The 15053-nt window shown below is 48.2% G+C and overlaps 1 long non-coding RNA gene across 1 annotated transcript in view; it reads left to right on the top strand.

The window, feature by feature from the left end:
- The first annotated feature begins 1642 nt into the window (after positions 1-1642).
- LOC133241440 (uncharacterized) overlaps positions 1643-15053 on the top strand; it is a 27647-nt gene continuing 14236 nt past the window's right edge. Inside the window, exon 1 of the long non-coding RNA XR_009734592.1 lies at positions 1643-7279. This is a non-coding gene — a long non-coding RNA (uncharacterized LOC133241440). The remainder of the gene's footprint in view (positions 7280-15053) is intronic.

Below are 15053 nucleotides of genomic sequence, written 5' to 3'. Positions count from 1 at the left end.
AGATCCCTTGGAGACTGAAATGGCAACCCACTCCTGTGTTCTTGCCTGGGACATCCCATGGTCAGAGGAGCCTGGCAGGCTACAGTCCATGGGGTCACAAAGAGTCAGACACAACTTAGTGATTCTTTTTTTTAAGTTTGCAAATGCTCACTGTAAACTGTAAAGCTCTGTGCACTCACCGTGTGTCTTTAATTGATGAGCGTTGACATTAGTGTAGGGTGGAACAACCCTATGAAGTGGAGTTGAGGGCCCTACTGACTTGTTTAGCAAAGCCCAGAGCCTTGCGCCAGGGGCTTTGGACCCAGGGGCCCCTTGGAAGTCCACTTACTGTTCTGCCACTGGGACGATCAGCAGTTCACATAGCTTCCCAGGGACTCCCTTTCTCTTTCTGTAAAAGAATTCTGTAGAGGACCTTGGAAGGCCCATTCTAGCTCTGACATCTTACGAATCTAAGTTAAAAGCCTGCCTGCTTGTTGCACTGAAAAGGAAAAAAGAGGAATGAGTTTTTCTCTTTCTCTTTCCCAAGAACAAAATAGATAAAGAAAAGTGTGAGCAGGCCTGAACATTCCTAGTTGTTTTTTTTTTTTTTTTTAACTTTAACTGCTCCTAACTCTACATGTCTATAACTAAGTTTGCTTTTCTGCTCCCTAACTCTGCAGGAGCTATAATTCAGTTTTTCCTTTGACTCCATGCTAAATACATCCTGTATCTGGTGTTTACCCTTAAAACAGCTTTCCCCTTGTAGAAAGGAGGCTGTAGAGCCACTGAACTACCAGACTCAATCACTAGGTTACTGACGCCAAACTATGACTGTCTTAGAAAGAATGCAAGGGGAAGAAATCAAGATCTTATCACCTTTGTTCCTCATCACCGAATCCTGACTTCGAGCCCTTGCCTTATATAAGCCCCTAGACTCCTTATACGGAGAAGGCAATGGCACCCCACTCCAGTACTCTTGCCTGGAAAAATCCCATGGGAGGAGCCTGGTGGGCTGCAGTCCATGCGGTCACTAAGAGCCGGACACGACTGAGCGACTTCACTTTCACTTTTCACTTTCATGCATTGGAGAAGGAAATGGCACCCCACTCCAGTACTCTTGCCTGGAGAATCCCAGGGATGGGGGAGCCTGGTGGGCTGCCATCTATGGGGTCGCACAGAGTCGGACATGACTGAAGCGACTTAGCAGCAGCAGCAGCAGACTCCTTATGGGGGGGGGAGGGCACAGTTCTTGAGGCATGAACCCTTCCGTGTTCCTCTCTCTGGCAGCTGAGAATTAAAGCCACCTTCTATTTCCTCCAAATTCTATTTTTTATTCGGCTTCAGTGGGTAGAGAAAGCCAAGATTTTGGCCAGCAACATGTTCTCCACACTAAATCTGTGGACCTCATCATCCCCGCAGGAAGTAAAAACATAGGCAACTGCTGTACACCGAGCACTGTTCTCTGTGGCAGGCACTGCTCATGCCCAGTTCCATCCTCACTGCAGCCTTAGAAGGGAGGATCATTATTACAGTTCCCACTCATTTTCAGATGAAGAAACTGAGGCCCTGAGAAGACAGGTAGACCCAAGGTCACACAGTAGCAGGTGGCAAGATTTAAAGCCTGGTGGTTTGGTAGCAAGTCCATGTAGCTATCTTCCCAGGCACCAGCTGCAATGAAGACAAAGACAACGTGAGTCAATCAAAGAAGGTAAAACAGTGGGTGGAGGGGACACTGGCATAGGAATCAAAAGTCCTGGGTTCAACTGTGGGCTCTGCTATTAGGTCATTCTGTCTTGTGTAACCTCTAGCAAGTCACTTTTGCTCTCTTGGCCTCAGTTTTCCCATCTGTAAAAATAAGAGGTTAAACCAGATCTCTGAGGGCCTTTCTAGGTTAAATACACAGATTCTTTGAGAAATTGACCAAGAGGAGACAGGTGACAGCCTTCCCAAGACACAGAGCAGACAAGTCCAGCGCCAATGGACTGTCCACTGGCTTAGACCTCAACTTTTGAAAAACACAAGGTCTGGGAGGGATGGTTGAGCTGGAGCCCACTGCCCAGCACTGGCCGATGGTAGTGTGCTGTGATTTTTGCAGAAAGCAAAATACATTCCGTCTTGACTGGCCTTTATCAGAGATCCAGCCTTTCCTGCATCTTTGATTTGATAAAGTCCTTCTTCTTATGAAACGATGATGATAGCAGATGGGAGCTATTTCGTTGTCATGTTCTTATTTGGTAAAAGTTGGCTAACTGACAAAAGGCTAACCTTTTGTCAACATATCCGAATTTTTTGGCTCCTCTGGTCTTTGTTGCTGTGTTCAGGCTTTCTCTAACTGTGGCAAGCAGGGGCTACTCTCTAGCTGCAGTGCTTGGGCTTCTCTTATTGCTGAGCACAAGCTCTAGGGCTCTCGGGCTTCGGTTGTTGCAGCAAGGCGGCTCAGTAGCTGTGGCGCACAAGATTAATTGCCCCACAGCATGTGGGGTCTTCCTGGGCCAGGGATTGAACTGGTGTCCCCTGCAATGCAAGGCAGAATCTTAACCACTGGACCGCCAGGGAAGCCCAACATATCCAATTTTTAAAAATGTTTTTCAGCTTTTTGTTTTTTTGGTGCCCCACACAGCTTGCAGGAGCTCAGTTCCCTGACCAGAGATCGAACCTGGGTGGGCCATGGCCGTGAAAGCCCAGAATTTAAACCACTAGACCACCAGGGGACTCCCTAAACATGTCTTATTATGGAAAATTTCAAACATGCAAAAAACTAATATGAATAGTTTAAAGAATTCCTGGGTTAGGCAGGTTCAATATTACTAACTGCTTGCCACTTTTGTCTCCCAAAAACATGTACCCTGGGTTATTCTAGAACAAATCACAGACATCAAATAAATTCATATGTAAAAAATAAAAAAAGATCTTTTAATATAACCAGATGAGCATTTCCACACTTTAAAAAATAATGTACTTTTTAAATATTAGTCTTCAGATATATAATTTATCTCTCTCTGTTTTGCAGTTTGTTAGTTCAGTTACACATTGTACAGGAGGCAGTGATTCAAGACCATCCCCAAGAAAAAGAAATGCAAAAAGACAAAATGGTTGTCTGAGGAGGCCTTACAAATAGCTGTGAAAAGAAGAGAAGCGAGAGGCAAAGGAGAAAAGGAAAGATATAAGCATCTGAATGAAGAGTTCCAAAGAATAGCAAGGAGAGATAAGAAAGCCTTCCTCAGTGATCAATGCAAAGAAATAGAGGAAAACAATAGAGTGGGAAAGACTAGAGGTCTCTTCAAGAAAAGTAGAGATACCAAGGGAAATTTCATGCAAAGATGGGCACAATAAAGGACAGAAATGGCATGGACCTAACAGAAGCAGAAGATATTAAGAAGAGATGATTAGAATACACAGAAGAACTATACAAAAAAGATTATCTGATGATTATCATCACCAGATAATCACGATGGTGTGATCACCAACCTAGAGCCAGACATCCTGGAATGAGAAGTCAAGTGGGCCTTAGGAAGCATCACTACAAACAAAGCTAGTGGAGGTGATGGAATTCCAGTTGACCTATTCCAAATCCTGAAAGATGATGCTCTGAAAGTGCTACACTCAATATGGCAGCAAATTTGGAAAACTCAGCAGTGGCCACAGGTCTGGAAAAGGTCAGTTTTCATTCCAATCCCTAAGAAAGACAATGCCAAGGAATGTTCAAGCTACCACATAATTGCACTCATCTCACATGCTAGCAAAGTAATGCTCAAAATTCTCCAAGCCAGGCTTCAACAGTATGTGAACTGTGAATTTCCAGATGTTCAAGCTGGATTTAGAAAAGGCAGAGGAACCAAAGATCAAATTGCCAACATCTGTTGGATCATTGAAAAAGTAAGAGAGTTCCAGAAAAACATCTATTTCTTCTTTATTGACTATGCCAAAGCCTTTGACTGTGTGGATCACACACAGAAACTGTGGGAAATTCTTAAAGAGATGGAAATACCAGACCACCTTACCTGCCCCCTGAGAAATCTGTATGCAGGTCAAGAAGCAGGTTAGAACCGGACATGGAACAACAGACTGGTTCCAAATTGGGAAAGGAGTACGTCGAGGCTGTGTATTGTCACCCTGCTTATTTAACTTATATGCAGAGTACATCATGAGAAACACTGGGCTGGAAGAAGCACAAGCTGGAATCAAGATTGCCGGGAGAAAAATCAATAACCTCAGATATGCAGATGACACCACACTTATGGCAGAAAGCAAAGAACTAAAGAGCCTCTTGAGGAAAGTGAAAAAGTTGGCTTAAAGCTCAACATTCAGAAAACTAAGATCATGGCATCTGGTCCCATTACTTCATGGCGAATAGATGGGGAAACAATGGAAACAGTGACAGACTTTATTTTTGGGGGCTCCAAAATCACTGCAAATTGTGACTGCAGCCATGAAATTAAGAGACACTTGCTCCTTGGAAGAAAAGTTATGACCAACCTAGACAGCATATTAAAAAGCAGAGACATTACTTTACCAACAAAGGTCCGTCTAGTCAAAGCTATGGTTTTTCCAGTGGTCATGTATGGATGTGAGAGTTGGACTATAAAGAAAGCTGAGCACCAAAGAATTGATGCTTTTGAACTATGGTATTCAAGACTCTTGAGAGTCCCTTGGACTGCAAGGAGATCCAACCAGTTCATCCTAAAGGGACTCAGTCCTGAATATTCATTGGAAGGACTGATGCTAAAGCTGAAACTCCAATACTTTGGCCACCTGATGCAAAGAACTGACTCATTGGAAAAGACCCTGATACTGGGAAGGATTGAAGGCAGGAGGAGAAGGGGACAACAGAGGATGAGCTGATTGGATGGCATCACCAACTCAATGGACATGAGTTTGAGTAGGCTCTGGGAGTTGGTGATGGACAGGGAGGCCTGGTGTGCTGCGGTCCATGGGTTCACAAAGAGTCAGACATGACTGAGTGAGTGACTGAACTGAATTGAACTGAGTTCAATTAAGATCTTAACAGAGTCCAAACATTTCCTTTGATTATGTCTCTTAAGATTCTCTTTATATTCTATAGGTTTCCCTTCCCCACTTTTTTTTTCCCCCTTGTAGTTTATTTGGTGAGGAATCTAGGTTGTTGGCCCTTGGAATTTTTCACGTTGTAGATTTTGCTGATTATACCCCTGTGGTATGGTGAGACATATTCTTCTGTCTCTTCTGCAGTTTTTGTAAAGAGGGGATTAGATCTTGATCCGATTTGGGTTCTTTTTTTTTAAACAGGAATATTTTATTGATATCAGTAGCAATATTGGTGTTGAAAACATCCAATTTGAAAATAAAATTATTGACCGTGTAAGCCCAAAAATGAGAGCCACACTGTTTAGAAAGGAATTGTGTCCCTCCATCCCTCTTTGATGCGAGGCCTCACACCCCTCCCCGCACCCAACCCCCGGGTCTAGCCAGAGCCCCAGAAAACCCCTTTGTCCACACTGCAGCACTGCATGTGCTGAGTCGTTCTTGGCACCCAGCTCACTGCTGATGCTGCAATGCTCTGCGAACAAGGCCTTCAGCTCGAAACGCTGCTGTCGAGAGCATCCCCATCTGAAGGCCTATGTGAGAAACTTCTTCGATATTAACTACCCACAAAAAGTTTGCTTTCCCTGAGGAACTGGGAAACTCTTAATAGACAAGATAAATCATGTAATAAATACTGTTCCCTTTTCCTTTAGCTCTCAGGAAGCTCAAAGCTATAAGTGAGGCACAAAGTTGGCAATGATAAAGGACTCTAAGGCCTTTACCCTGGTCTTTTAAACCTGCCTGAGCTTTCTCTGCCTGACTTTTCAATCTAGCTACCTACCTATCTCAGGCTCACTGTATATTTAAAAGCTGACTCCAGTCCTTTGTGTAAAAAATAGGTATAAAGAGAAAATTTTAAATATTTCCTTGTTTGGCTGTGCTGGGTCTCAGTTGTGACACTCAGGATCTACGGTCCTTATTGTGGTCTGAGGGGTCTTTAGCTGTGGCATGTGAGCTCTTAGTTGCGGCATGTGGGATCTGGTTCCCTGACCTGGGATGGAACCCAGGCCTCCTGCATTGTGCAGTATGCGGAATGGGAGTGCAGAATCTTAGCCACTGGATCACCAGGGAGGTCCCCAAGATAAATTTAAAAATTAGTATCAGAACAGGATTTGGTTTTCCCTACTTCTAGCTTCATTCTTTTTATGATTCTGGAACAGAACTTCATTCGTTCAACAAATACCCTCTATGCAAGGCACATCTAACGGGAATAAGGCAGATGAAAGGCAAGGTTTCTACCTTTAGGGAGCGTATTTTCTGGCGGAGGAGTGAGGCAACAATCCCAGTGAGTAGCAGCAGTGTAAGTGTTCTGAAAAAGGTAAAGTGATGGGATAAAGGGAACCAGAGGAGGGAACCAATTTTAGATAGGGTAGACCAGGAAGGTGACATCTGAGCAGCAAGTCAAAGGATGAGAATGAACTAGCCTTGAGGAGAGATAGAGGAATTTCAGCCATAAGGAAGAACAAGGGTGGACAGAGGAAGTCAGGCTCACGGAGATGTAGCTCTGGGAGATGGGCTGTTCCGCAATGGGGAGAGGGGGTTCCTTCCCCTCACCCCTGGGGAAGTCTCCCAGCATGGCCATCTGAAGCTCCAGTACTTTGGCCACCTGATGCCAACAGCAGACTCATTGGACAAGACCCTGACCCTGATGCTGGGAAAGATTGAAGGCAGGAAGAGAAGGGGATGAGAGAGGATGAGATGGTTGAATGATTCCACGGACTCAATGCATATGAATTTGAGCAAACTGCAGGAGATGGTGAAGGACAGGGAAGCCTGGCATACTGCGGTCCACGGGGTCACAAAGAGTCAGACATGACTGAGCGACTGAACAACGACATAGCTATCTGCCCTTGGCCAATGAATGTGAAATATGCGGCCACCCTCCCTGCTCCTAGATTCCAACCACCACCTGTGTGAAAACACATGCTCACGTCCTTGTTTGTGGGTAGGGGCCCCAGGCTTTTTGACCTGTGGGCTTCACCTCAGACAGGCAACCCCTGCAATCCTGGCTTCCTGTACCACACGTTTGTCAGGATACCTGCTCTAGGGTCTGTGCTTCAAGGCAAGACCCGGTTTCCCCTGGACAGCCTACTCCAGAGCACAAAGCTGGAAGCTGTGGGGATTTCTCAAAGCTCAGGATTCAGGTCTCACCAGGCGTTGGTGCATCAGTCATCACTAAACACCTTGGTCAAGTCCAAACCAGAAGAGGCCCTGCCTTCTCCGGATTAATGAGGTGGAGGTATGGTGGGTGCTGATGAAGGGGGAGGCTGGGGGCTACTAGAGCAAAGAAGAGGGGCTTAACTCAGAGGGCAGAGCTAGGAGGGCTTCCAGGGGGAAGCAATCCACACAGAAGAATCCTGGAACATCAACCACAAGGCTCTATTTTATCAGGGCTAAATTAATCCTCATTATCTAAACCAGTGCCCAGCCTCTGCCACACAGTAGGTGCTTGGTAAATATCTGTGGCGTGAATGAATGGGCAGGGGTTGTTAAGATCTTTCTTAGCAGTAATAGTTAGTAAGCTCCTTATTACTGGGAGGAACCCGCTGGCCCTGTTAGATGGCCACTGGTCTGGGGTCCCACCTTGGGGACTGGTGAGGACCGAGGAGAGCCTTCTATCCCAGGGCGGTGTGAGGTTAACTTTGAATAACCTGGGATGGGAAGTCAAGTCCAGCAAAGCAATACACACGGAGACTGCTGGCTCAGTCCCCTAGACCCCTCTGCGTCCCCGCAGCCGCCAGAGTCGTTCGCGCAGTCATGCCTCCCAGGCCCCCAGACTTGAGAAGCGCCCACCCCTGCGCCTCCCCGGCGCGGAGCTCAGGCTGAAGACCCGCGTCGGCAGGGCGGCGGAGCTGACGCAGCTGCGGGCGTGCTCGCCCGCTCGGTTCCGAGGCGGGGCCGCGGGGGCCGCAGTTGGAGCACGCGCGTCACTGCAGCCGAGTGAGCTCAGCCTGCGGCTGCCACTCGACCCCGAGGGGAGAAGGGGTGGATGGGAAGGAGGGGCGGAGGAGAGGAGAGGGGAGGAGGGGAGAAGGGGGTAAGAGGAGGGGGAGGAAGACCGGAGAGAGGAGGAGGAGAGAGAGGAGAGAAGGGGGGAAGAGGAGGGGGAGGAGGACCGGAGAGAGGAGGAGGAGAGAGAGGAGAGAAGGGGGGAAGAGGAGGGGGAGGAGGACCGGAGAGGGGAGGAGGACCGGAGAGGGGAGGAGGGGGAGGAGGAGGAGGGGAGGGGAGGAGGGAGCGCAGGCACTAGCCTGGTTTGCAGTTCTGCATACCACCACCACCCCCCACCCTAACCTGGGGCGGGCAGAGCCCCAGAGCACCACACCCCTCCTTCCTTCCATCACTGTCCCCCCTCCACGCTGCCCAGAGTCCCTTGACACCCGATTCCCAGAGGCCGAGTGACCCGCCCATTCACCCGGAGCCCTGTGCGGTTCCCCAGCCCCAGAGCCTTTTCGCAGCAAGTGACAGGCCCCGAGCACGCGCTTGGGTCCCCCGTCTGAGGGAGGTCTGAAAGTGAGGCTGAGAGTGGAGCTGGTGGTAGAGGCTCGCAGAGAAGCCATTCCGGAGGGTGTGCTGCTTTGTAGCTGGGTGTAGCGCTGGCTCCAGCGTTCACCAAGGCGAGAAGAGGGGTTTGGGGGAGGGCAGTGCACGTGCAAAGGCACCAGGTTTCCCAATCGGTAAGGCCCAGGCAGAGACCCTGGGCAGAGAAGGGGCCTGGGCTCCTCCCACCCACCCAGCCTGGGGATCTCTGGGCGGGGAGAGACACAATGTCCGCAGATTAGCCAGGCCCCTACCCCACCAGATCCTCTGCTGGTTCAGTCAGAGTGGCTCCTCCCTTGACTGTCCCAGTAAATATCCATCTGACGGCTTCTAGGAGTCCCTGGTGGTGGTGGTTTAGTCGCTAAGTCGTGTCTGACTCTTTGCGACCCTTTGGACTGTAGCCTTCCAGGCTCCTGTCCCTGGGATTTCCCAGGCAAGAATATTGGAGTGGGTTGCCAGGGGATCTTCTCCAAGAGATCTTTCCCAGGGATGGAACCCACAGACCCACATCTCCTGCATTGCAGGCGGATTCTTTACCTCTGAGCCTCCGGAAAATCTATTGTGTCTAACCTGCCTCCGTGCAAGCTGGGGCTGAGACAGGCACCAGCGGGGCGGGCCCCCTCTGAACTGCATGGTCCCCTCGCCTCTGTTCCCTGGTCTGCCACTTGCTGGTGGCCCCATGTCTGAAGCCTGGCCAGTGTCTGAGTTGGCTGGGAAGGAGGGGCTTATGGGGCGGGAACTCCTGGGTCCCGGTGGGCCTGGGCCTTTGAGAACTGCTTTTCCTATCGGCTTGGCCCATCTTGGTATCTGCACAGTGTCGGGCAGGTACTGTGGTCCTTGATCCAAAGGCGTGGTAACGTGATTGGGGCAGGAGCACAGGGGCCAAAGGGTTCTCGAAGGACCCTAGAGCTGGGCCTCTTTCTGGGCGGTACAGGAAGGCCCCAGGGTGAGGCAGGGCTGCCCTCTGTCAGCCTGAGGTCCCCTGCTACCTCACTTGAGCCTCACCTGCTGAGTCGGCCTCCTCCACAGTCCCCTTCCCCGCACCCACAAGCGGCCTCCTCCCCAGGCCAGGGCCTCTCCCTTGTGCCGCATACCTCCTCCCCAGAGCCCCAGGTCATCTGCCTTCAGGAAACTTGATGAACCAGTCTTTGGTCCTGTCCCACCCTAGCCTTCCTGAGTAAACCCTGGCTTCTCTGGGTTTATTCTGCTTGTGTTCCTGGCTCACCCAGTTGCCCCCTGCCCCAGTCTTGGTGAATTCTAGTTTGTCCTTGAGTCTCAGCTCAGCCCTGCAGCCTCCTTGAAGACATGAGTGTGAGAGTCCTGCTGCAGGGCTCCCTGACCTTAGGCAGAGGGCTGCCTGGTTCCTGCTCTCTCAAGACAGGAGCTCCAGTGGCCCAGACCTAGAGTAGACTAGAGTGCTGCCACCGAGTGTGGCCACTTCACTCTCCACCCAGCGCAGACCAGTCGCTCTGAGAAAACTTGCGATCCACAGAGGTTCGCAGCAACACTGCAGTTAAGAAAAAAATTCAGAATTTGAAAAGGCAAAAGGATGACTGTCAGCTCCAACTCGGTGTTAAGCAGACTGCGAAGCTGTGAATAACTCTGGCAGGTAGAGAAGATGACCCCCAAGGTAACAGTGACCCCTGTAGGTCATCAGCCAGTCTGTGTGTAACCCAGAGCCTTACTCCAGCACTTTCGCTTTTGGTGCCTCTCGATACTTCCGTCTCGCCAGTTCTCTTTGAACTAGCTCTTCCCCCATACGGGTACCTTCCTTAAGGCGTTAAGTAATCTTTGACACATACCCTATATTAAGAGTCATGCTTTGAACTTTGAAAATTATATACTGTGACTCTTCCAGAAACTGTCTAACCAAGATGTCCAACCAGACTCAGCTGCCAGGGCCAATTAAACTTTGTTGAAGTGTCTCATGGGCTTAGCTGAAATGACGCCTCTCCCACCTCAGGCTTCCTGATTGCATCCTGTGATGTATTTATATTATTATTTATTTAGAAATATCCACCACTTTATTGTTACAAAATTTAAATAGTGCTGTCAAAACCCCTTGAACCATTGTGTCCCCCTCAACCTGTCCTAAAGTTGACAACTGTTTATATATATGATATATAGATATCATATATATAACACAAATATATCAGTGTGAAGAATATATATACACTCTTGTTTGGGTATATATACAGACATACATATATTAATGTACTGTGTGTATATATATACACACACACATATATGTATATATAGCTATACGAATATGTATACACCCTAATTGATACATGTGTATATCACATATACATATATACAAATGTAATATCATTTTAGTGGCTGGAGATTTTCTTCTATAAAAGGTATTATTCTGAAGAAATTATTTTGCAGCCTGCTTTTTCTCAAAACTAGAATTGAAAATCTCTTTTGGCACATAAGACCTACCTTATTCTTTTTAAGTGCTAACATGGCAACACAAACCATAAAATACCTAGGAATACATTTAAGAAGTATGTGACATTTCATGTAGAATGTTATTAAAGATGTTGTTTTCTAACAAATTCAAGGGTTGTAATATTTACAGCCTTGTAATATTGATAATTTTATAAACGATGAAATGTATGAAGCAAGAAGTAAAAGTACACACACACCCCCTACCGAAGGCCACAACGTTGTTTTTTCCCAGGTTTCTTTACCTTCCTAAGCATATTTCTAGAACTTGCTTTTGGGGGTTGAGTCGCTTTCCTTCCAGGGAGTTGAAGACATCTATAAATAGTTGTGATGCGCGTGGGCCTGCCAACGCTGTAACTGAGGCACCCAGCGCATTGGGAACCTGCGTCAGGGAGATAGTCATGGTCACGAGTTTGGAAGAGGCTTCCGAGAGTGGGTGGTGCTTTAATTAGGCCAGGAAGGATGAGCTGGTGGATAAGTTGGGCAGGACACTGCAGGCAGGGAACTTGGTTTGCTGGTGGGAAAATAATGTCTAAATAGCAGAACTGAGGCCCACGGAGGCTGGGGGGAGTGGGGGGTGGGGGTGCGGGGAGCCATGGTCAGAACCACCAGACTGTGGCTCAAGTTCTAGCCCCAAGGAACCAGCAAGGTCCAGTTTGTGAATCTCCTGTGCTCCTCAGAGCGGGGGCCACGGAGGAGCCCCTCTTTGCTGCCCAGAGGAAAAGTCTGAACCCTGAAGGGGCTTCCCAGTGTGCTGGCGCTGGGGACAGGCAGTCACAGAGATGAGTGGGAGCTAGCAGGCAAGGCAGCCTGGCCTCCCCTGCCTCTCCCATCACGTCAGTTGGCAGTGGATGTATCTGTTCTGAGTCACGAGTCCGAGTTCTGACCCCAAGAGTCCCCTGGGGGAGTGCACACTGCCCTCTGAGGAGCGGGTGGCTGTGGTGCAGCTGGCAGCCTGGGCAGGGGACATGGAGGCCGAGCCTTCACTCCCTCAGCCTCTCCACAGCCTTGGGAAACACAGGCCCAGAGACAACTCAGTGAGGAAGTAGAAGCCAGTCTAGAGTTCACGTTTCCTGCCCCACAGCAGGTCAGGTCTGCTGCTGCTGCTGCTAAGTGGCTTCAGTCGGGTCCAACTCTGTGCGACCCCATAGATGGCAGCCCACCAGGCTCCCCCGTCCCTGGGATTCTCCAGGCAAGAACACTGGAGTGGGTTGCCATTTCCTTCTCCAATGCATGAAAGTGAAAAGTGAAAGTGAAGTCGCTCAGTCGTATCCAACTCTTCACGACCCCATGGACTGCAGCCTACCAGACTCCTCCGTCCATGGGATTTTCCAGGCAAGAGTACTGGAGTGGGGTGCCATTGCCTTCTCTGAGGTCAGGTCTAGGACTGGTCTTTTTTCTCCCCTCAAGAGACATGCCCTCATCCCGTTATTACTTGCCTGACGTCGCATACCTGAGGCATGTCAGCACTAGCGCACTAGGCCCACGTCAAGGTCTCCCAGACCTCCTTGAGTTTCACCTGAAACTTCCACACCAGCTTAAGAGGCGCTAAGCAAAAAAGGGTATTTATTGTATTAGGTTATTGAAAAATGCACAGGTGGTCTCCGCCTGGGGCAGAGCTGGCCCCAGGGCTCTCCAAGGCTCCCCACTGTGAGGCTCTGCTGTCCTCTAGGAGACTTCCTTCTCAGACCAGCCTTCTCACGTCACTTAGCAGTGGTTTGTATTGTACAGAAGGAACAGAAAATGCTTGTTAAACTGGCTGAACAAGGATGTTCACTGTGATTTCCTCCTGCTGTGGAATGCTATACCTGGAAGGACGCTAAAGGAGGTATTTCAAAGCTATCCAAGTACTGGATTCATCAGACCCCAGGACAGTGGAAGGGAGAAGCTGATGTCGGACTTCTTTGGTGGTTGAGGGGTTAAGAATCTGCCTGCCAATGCAGAGAACATGAGTTTAATCCCTGGTCCAGGAAGATTCCCCATGCTTCGGGGCAACTAAGGCCGTGCAGCACTACTGAGCCTGAGCTCAGAGCGCGCGTGCTTGGCAGCAAGAGAAACCACAATGAGAAGCTCTCACAGTGTGACTAGAGAGTAGCCTCTGCTCACCACAGCTAGAGAAAGCCCACGAGGAGCACCAGAGATCCAGAGCAGTCAATAAATCAATACATGAAAAGCTGGTGTCAGGGTCAAAGCAAAACAGAGTCAGACCAGGCCAGAAGAAATGCAGAGGGGGATCAGAGGACAAGGAGAGAGGCCCCAGGAATCTGGGTGTTGAAGTTCAGTGTGAGTTTAGGAGATGAAGGCTGGAGTGGGAGGAAACAGCAAGCAGGCGCTCGGCCCAGCCCAGCCTTCAGCCGTCGCTAGAAATGGGCACAGAGTGACCTTGACTTGTTTTCCAAGCTCTGTAACAGGAGGGCTGGCAGCACACAGACCCAGTGTGTGGGTAGCAGGGGGCTTTTCTGCAGCTGGCTCTGTTCATTTGCCTCATGTTTGTATAGTGTGCCTGGTTCTAGCGTGTTCATTTTCCTGCTGAGCCCTGCTGAAATATAAATGTAGGGAGTTCCCTGGTGGCCCAGGGGCTGACACTCTGTGCTCCCAATGCAAGGGGCCTGGATGTGATGCCTGGTCAGGGAACTAGATCTCACATGTGGCAATTAAGAGTTCCCATGCCACAACAAAAAGATGAAGATCAAAGATCCCAAGGGACAAAACTAAGAGCTGGTACAGCCAAATAAATAAATAAAATAAACATTTTATTATTTATTTATTTTTTTTTATTTTTTTAAATAAACATTTTAAAAAGAGAAATTTCTGTTGTACCCTGAGGTTCCCTGTGTCCCCTTGCTGTCAGTCTACCCACTACCACCCAGCCAGGCAACCACGGGTCTGCTTTCTGTTACTTTAGCTGCGGCTTTCTAGAATTTCTATAAATAAGATCATAAAAAGTAGGCAAGTCTTTTGTGTCTGGCTTGTTTTCAATATTTTTGAGATTCATCCATGTTGTTACATGTGTCAGTAGTTCTCTCCTTTTTGTTGCCGAGTAATATTCCATTGTATGGACATACAGAAATTTGTTTATATATTCATCTGTGATGGATATTTAGGATGTCCATTTGGGGGTTTTTATGAATAAGACCACTCTGAACATTCTTTGTGTGTAAAACTCTTTGTGAGGATATATGTTTTCATTGCTAAGTCATATGGTAATTATATGTTTAACTATAAGAAATGGCAAAATCATTCTCCATTGTGTTATTTTACAGTCTCACCAGCAGAGCATGAGAATTTTTGTGGCTTCACATGTTTGCCTGTGCTTGGTATCGTTCCAATTTATTTATTTTTTTTTGGCTGCAAAATGCAGCTTGTGGGATCTCATTTCCCCATCAGGGATTCTACCTGGGCCAAGGTAGTAAAAGCAGGAAGCTTAACCACTAGGCCACCAAGGAACTCCTGACCTACTGATTCTGTCATTTGTTGCTAGATCCAGCTGAACCTGAAGATGGAGGTTGCCTTTCGTCTTTTATGAAGGCCTAGTTGCTGCCCTTTTCTGGCAGTGTACTTTTAAAAAGCTAGTTATTTCCTCTGTATTCTTTTTTTCTTTAATAAATAAAACTATACCAAAAATGAGATGGCTCTTTGCATCAGGTGGCCAAAGTATTGGAGCTTCAGCTCCAGCATCAGTCCTTCTAGTGAATATTCAGGGTTGATTTCCTTTAGGATTGACTGGTTTGATCTCCTTGCTGTCCAGAGGACTCTCAAGAGCCGACTCATTGGAAAAGACCCCAGTGCTGCAAAGTTTGCAGGCAGGAGGAGAAGGGGATGACAGAGGATGAGATGGTTGGATGGCATCATCGACTCAATGGATGAGCAACCTCTGGGAGATAGTGAAGGACAGGGAAGCCTGGTGTGCTGCAGTTCATAGGTTTGCAAAGAGTCAGACACGACTTAGTAACTGAACAACAACAATACCAATAATAGCTACACTAAGGGGTATTTTTTGGGGGTGAGTGAAAGCACAGAAG

The sequence above is a fragment of the Bos javanicus genome, chromosome 29 (assembly GCF_032452875.1).
Source record: "Bos javanicus breed banteng chromosome 29, ARS-OSU_banteng_1.0, whole genome shotgun sequence".
Taxonomy (NCBI): Eukaryota; Metazoa; Chordata; class Mammalia; order Artiodactyla; family Bovidae; genus Bos; species Bos javanicus.
The sequence above is the reverse complement of the archived record's forward strand: the minus strand, read 5'-3'. Positions and strand labels throughout refer to the sequence as shown.